Consider the following 6595-nt stretch of genomic DNA (forward strand, 5'->3'; position numbering starts at 1 on the left):
CAGCAAGGCATTTATCATGTAGATGGTAGTCGAAGGAAAAGGGGAGCAGAGCTTTCTTCCCAGTCACAGCTCAGATGGACAGTGTTGGCAGAGCGTATGTTTGGATGGCCATTCCAATGACTGTAGTGATTTTGGACTGATCTAGTAAGACCTAGCAACCTGAGGCAGGGGAAGTTTAGTTCAGTAGAGGACACTTGCCTAGCATATACAGTGTCCAGGGTTGGACTCCTAATACAACATAAGCAAATGAAGAAATACCCAATCTAATCTAATACAGACCCAGCGATGTGTTAACCAAAAGCATTCCTGTGAGATCTTCCTTGGCACACAAAAGTACTAGGTGGTGCTTCCCCCAATAATAAATACTGAGCTTCATAAACCCCCCACTTTCAATGGTCACCTCTTACCTCTCCCCTTCCCCTTTTAGTTTCTTCTGTTTTTAAGCCAGTGGTTTCCTAAGAGTGTGGTAGGACTGCCTAGTGGAATAGCTGAATTAATTTTAGGACTCTCTAGATGAACATTTTTCTATGTTACTAGCTATATGCTTCCTTGAGTGACTCTTGGAGCAGAACACAGCTCGAACATCCATCATTGATGTAAAGTTTTTAAAAGCCACATTATTGTTTAGACTGAGACTAAATTAGAGCAAAATTAAATTATTATCAAATGGAAAGTATTAAATAAATAATACCATAGCGGGGGTATTAGGTCATTCAAACATCTTAAAGGGGTTTGTGCATGGGGTTGGAGAACACTCCTTCAAGAGTCTTTCTTTCTTTTCTTACTCTCTCCATGTCTGGCTCTGACATACGACTTCCTGGTATGTGTGGCTGGAATTCTGCTCTGCTTGCTGTGGGAACCCACTCTTTCCTTACCGCAGCACTGACATAGTGCCCAGCACATAGTAGGAATCGAGGCTTGCCCCTCAGCTTCTCTGCTTGTATAATGCCTGGGGCCAACCGTCCTCCTGCCTCTGGGCCCTGCCCCTTAGCAACAAGCTTGGCGCTCCAAAGTCTGATCCTCCAGCTAAGAGGAGGAGACAGGGGACAGAAATAGAACAAGAAATCTTGAACATAGATAAAAGGCTTTTTGATATTTGCATGAAATATGCTACTTTAAAAGGAACTATTTTTATAGTATTATCTATAAGAGATTATAGGCAGAAATTAATTTTCTAAGTCTTTCTAGTTAAAACAGTCTGTGCACAGGAGGCATTTAAATTCCTCTTTTAATAAAAACCCATGTATTGTCCTGCAGGCAAAGGGCTTGGTTTCTTTGTATGATTATTTTGCTGTCTCGGAGGCCAAGAGAAATTTGTGAAACGCCATAAAATCTTCTCTGCTTACTTCACCGCATTCCAGACTTGGTCTCTCTTCCTCATGAAGGATTACTGGGGGTGGGGGGGTAGGAGAAGGGCAGAAATATCATAATATAGCAACCCAATAAAGTATTGTCAAGCCATGAAACACAGCAGCGGTAGAAAATAATGCTCATTGAATGAAGAGAGGTTAGGCAGGACTTCCTGCCAGAACTCAGTGAACAGGGGGCTGGCTAGTAACAGGATACAAACTGACTGGGGGACCCCTAAGCAGCTGAAGTGTTAATTTATTAAATATCCCTTGATTTTCAGGGCTTACAATAAAAAGTATTTGTGGTCGGGAGAGTGAGAAAACAGGAAACACAAGTCTTCTAAGCCCGTTTTTATGCTTGGAACAAAACCACCCCTTTATCCAGGCCTGAACCTTGTGTGTTTATCTGAAAGTGCACAGGGAGCAAGCGGCTGCTTCATTTCTATTTAAAGTGCCTCTCTCTTCCACATGGGTTTTGGTGCCAACAGGGAGCCTTCCTGTGGTGCCCGGGGACCCTGCTGTCCTCCTTGTCTGTCTTCTGCCTTGATCTGCAGCGTCCTCCCTGGCTTGATGAGTGTGCCCTGGCTCAGTTTCCCCGCTTTGGTCCAAATTCACAGGGAAGTGGGAAATGGTTTCCTGATCAAAGCTGAACTTGATCTCTATCAAAGAAGCTTTACCAGCCTGGAAATCTGAGCCACTTGAAAATGTAGTTTAGATCCAAGAGGGAAACTACTCAACTGTCCCTGCAGGGCCAGGTTGAAAGAAGAAAGGGGCAGGTCCCCAAATAGGAACTGCCTTTAATGTGATTTCCCCAGAACAGTGTGTTTGACCCGAGCCTCTGTCTTTGTGCTTCATTTCCATTGGCTGTGGCCCGTCTTGTTACAGTAAAGGTTAGGGTGGGAGAGGCCAGAAAGAGAACCCGTTCTCTTCCTCATACTCACAGGGCCGAACATTTCAAATGAAGAAACCATGGGAATGGCTTATAATGGCTTACCTTGTACAGAAGTAAGAAGCCTGATCCCAGGTTGGTAGTCACTCAGGAGCTGGAGACGTGGCTCAGAGGTTGAGAGCACTGCCTGCTCCTCCCCAGGATCCAGGTTCAGTTCCTAGCACCCACATGGCGGGTCACAGTCTTCTATAATGCCAGGGGATCCGACACCCCTCTTCTGGCCTCTGCAGGCACTGCATGCATGTGGCACATGAACACACACGCAGGGGAAACATTCATACACATAAAATAAAGTTTAAAAAAGAAAACAACTTGGGCAAGAGATTTATATCTTTAAACCTCAGTTTCCCCAGACTTTCTATAGGATTAAGGGCAGTTGGTGGTCCTTGTTGATTCACAAATGTCTGTTCTTGACTCCATCCACCGGGTACCTTCTTTACAAAGTACCATTTCTTCCCGAAAAGTCTGGAGCAGGGATGGTTGTAGATTTAACACTGTCCACTTATTTACTTTTCACCGAAGTAGAAGGCTGGCCAGAAGGACTTTAGACCTACAAGTCAGATTTTTGAGCTAAGTCAGTTGGTAGACTGGTTGTCCAGCATGTAAAAAGCCTTAGATTTGATCCATTATCAGATAAACTGGGTGTGCTGGTACATGTCTATAATCCTGCATTCTGGAGGTGGAGGCCATTTTGGGCTTCATAACATGTTTGAGGGCATCCCGGACGACATAACTCCCATGAAACAACAAACCCAAGGACAGCTTAAGGAGTTGAAATGTACAAGTACCTGCTATACGGGAGACAGTTACTCCATCTCATATACTATAGTTCTTGAAGAGGACGAAAGAAAATGTAGGTAGGTGATGTAGACTACTATTCTTATTCTTAGATGGGGGACATCATACCTTCTCTGGCTTAACTGATAAACTGGGGTGACCCAGGCAGAGACACTCAGCTCCACAAATTCAAGTCTTCTCCTCTGTCACAGGTGACCTGTGTGGCAGATTGTGATGCGGGGAGGTGTTGGAGGGGTGGGGGAGGGGACAGCATCAAGACATCTGGTGCTGGTGAATGCCTCGAGATTCCCTCTGTGTTAGTCACGTTGGTTAATTTACACATTGCTGGGGTAAAACAGCTGACAAGCACAACTGAAGAAAAGAAGGATTTATGTCATCACAGTTTGAGGTTACAGTGCAGTTTGGGGATGGGGTGGGGGTGGGGTGTGACCTTGAGGTGGGTACCCATGAGTTTTGCTATCAGGAAGCTAAGGGAGATGAACTCTGGTGTGGAGCCTTTTCATTCAGTTCAGGGCCCCAGCCTGTAGAATGCTCCCATCCATATTTAAGGAGGGTCTTCCCATCCCAGTGAACCCAACTTAGACATTCTGCCACAGACACACCCAGAGACCTATCTCCTAAGTGGTTATAGATCCTGTCAAGTTGACAGTGTTAACTATCATGGTACACCGTGAGTCTGATCCCCTCAGCTGTGTGGAACCAAGGCTGGATTCAAACTGGCCTGGCTTGAGCCCATAGCAAGAGATTTCAGCTTCTTCATGGCATCCCATGGAAGCTATGTTAAGAATAATGCCCAGGTCCCATGAGGCCTAGGGTACAAATCTGGTGAATTCTTTTCCATTGTTTTCTCCATCTTGCTACAATGTAGATGGTAACCACAGGGCCACTAGAGACCTGTGGGATTGGGAGGGACTTTGTGACCATAACTGCTCTGTTGATTAGGCATCAGAAATTTGTTATTCCTGGTTATGCTAGCTTTCTTTGCTCAAGCATGGGAGTGGTTTGTTAAATGGTCCGAAGCCTGTTCCTTTTATGGTACAAACATAATCAAGGTAACAATTACAGTCCATGGCAAGACTCGGTGAGAACATGGTGGTAAAAGAGCAGGCTTGAGGGATGTTAGCTCTCAGGAAGCCTAGGCAGTGTTGCAGTGTTGCAGTGTTTTAAAATCTTTCAAGCATTTCCAACTTTAATGAATGAGAAGGTATTGCCAAGGCTATCTATCTATCTATCTATCTATCTATCTATCTATCTATCTATCTATCTATCATATGTAGATCTTCTATTATTACCTATCCATCTCTCTATCAATCTATCAATCATCTATCTATCATCTATCATATGTAGATCTTCTATTATTACCTATCCATCTCATCTATCTATCAATCTATCAATCTATCAGTCTATCTATCAATCATCTATCTATCTACCTATCTGCTATCTATCATCTGTAGATCTTCTAATTTGCCCATCTATCTCTTGTATGTATGTATGTATGTATGTATGTATGTATCTATCTATCTATCTATCTATCTATCTATCTATCTATCTATCTATCTATCTGTAGATCTTCTATTCTTACCCATCAATTTCTCAACTATATCCACTTATCATTTCTCTATCTTACATGTACCAATCATCTATTCATTCACCAGCCATTGATCCATTCATCCGTCTACTTATCTATTTCCTACCTCAACATTAAAATCTAACATGTGAAGATTTTCTTTTAACTATTCAGAGATTCTGGCAGGACAGTGATGGCTTTTTGTTCCCATAAAGTAGCAATGAAATCAACACAGAGAGGAGCCACTACTATAGATCAGGCATGTGTGCCATGTGTGCTCCTGTTGGTCCTCTCCCTTCACTCTTTGCCCTCTTCACCCATGGATGCTAGTGCTAGGCTTGGCCCAGACTCACAGGAGTGTCTGAACTTTTGACATTAACATTGTAACACAACATGGCTAGCTACGGAGGAGTTGGTCTGTGTACCCAGTTCTCCCAGGATGCATACTACCCACAGGCCACAAGGTAGACTTGCTTGGTAGACTAAGATGGAATCCTGTCAGGCTGACTTGGATCCAGCAGGATACATCACTCTTCTCTCCGGTCTCTCTATCCAGAGGATGAGACCCAACCCCACCTTGCCGCTGTTCCACACCAGAGTCTCTGATCTCCCTTTAAGATTCCTGCACACACAATTTATGGTATATTGCTTTATAGCTCTTGTTACTAATGGACTGTGTAGAGCTCAGCTTTACAGTTAAGGCCAGAGCAGGAAAACCTGTGAGTGGAGGAGAGGCGAATTTAAGTATATTTGCTTTGTGACTTAAGTTGGGTCTCTGGACCTCACCATCTTTCTCTGTAATATGAGAGAACCAGGTGCTATTTATACTCTGCATTCCACAAGAAAACCCTCCACAGTGCTGTGATGTCTGGGTAGGAATTCTTCTCTTTACTTTGTGACCAGGCTGCAGAGTCTGAGCAGAGGTGGCCCACACCTGCCCCCTGGGGCCTTTCTTTGACACACGAGAAGGACCGACAAATTAACAATTACAGAACTTAGTGCCTATACCACACTGGACACTAACACTCTCATATCCTAAAACAGTGTCTAATACACACTAAGTAGTCCCCTGTGTCCTGACCCAGGTCAAGGTGACACTGATGGTGTCTGATCAGTTTTCTCATGCTAAACCTGGGTTCCATGAAGAAATGGATGCACCTTATTTACAGCCTGGCATCAAGGTGCAGTCCCAGGAAAATAGCTGTGTTCGGCTGACCCAATGTCTAGAATGTAGATCTGGGACCTTTATTTATTAACATGTACCCTAGGGGAAACTGCTTTTTTTATTTCTTTCTTAAAAAAAAAAAATAAGGCGATGCCTCTAAGCTAGAACTGAATTATAGATAGTGCTAATTTGGTTCAATTATTTTGCTCATTACAGGCAGAAACACAAGTGACATTACAGACCCGAGACTGAGAAATCCAGTCCTGGCTTACTCGTGTGCAAGTACAAGTGGGGGATTCGGAATGTATCAAATAACTAGCTGTCATACCTGATTAATACTACCCGATCCAGGGGAAGCAGCCACTCTGTCTTCCAAAATGTCATTAAAATATCAAAAAAGGAAGAAAAAAAAAGAGAGAAAGAGAGAGAGCTCCCGTAATTAAAGAAACATTATTTTGTTCACACAGCCTGGAAAAAAAATGTGATTGAGGTAGCAATTTTGAGAAGCTGATATTCAATCAGGCAGGCGCTTGTGTATGTACCGGCTTAGAACGGATGCTGCGGGTTATGTAAAATGCTGTTGTGTCACGTGATGTGTTAGTACGGAAGCCAAGAAAGACAGCAACGGAGGTGAAGACATGTGGTTAATTCGCTAAGAAGTCACGGGAGTGAAGATTTGCTCTCTCTCTCCAAAATAGCTTACCAACTAAGCTACCTGGGTTACACTTTCTGTGAGCCATGGTGACACAGGGTTCACACTGATACTT

General features: G+C 43.6%; 1 long non-coding RNA gene across 1 annotated transcript; it reads right to left on the reverse strand.

Annotated features, from left to right (window-relative positions):
- Positions 1-1211: 1211 nt before the first annotated feature.
- 4930545H06Rik (RIKEN cDNA 4930545H06 gene) lies at positions 1212-3289 on the reverse strand. The gene is made up of 3 exons (NR_045357.1): positions 3205-3289; positions 2344-2848; positions 1212-1390 (listed from the first exon to the last, which is right to left on the reverse strand). It is a non-coding gene; the product is annotated as an RIKEN cDNA 4930545H06 gene (long non-coding RNA).
- Positions 3290-6595: the final 3306 nt, after the last annotated feature.

The sequence above is a fragment of the Mus musculus genome, chromosome 10, assembly GCF_000001635.26.
Source record: "Mus musculus strain C57BL/6J chromosome 10, GRCm38.p6 C57BL/6J".
Taxonomy (NCBI): domain Eukaryota; kingdom Metazoa; phylum Chordata; class Mammalia; order Rodentia; family Muridae; genus Mus; species Mus musculus.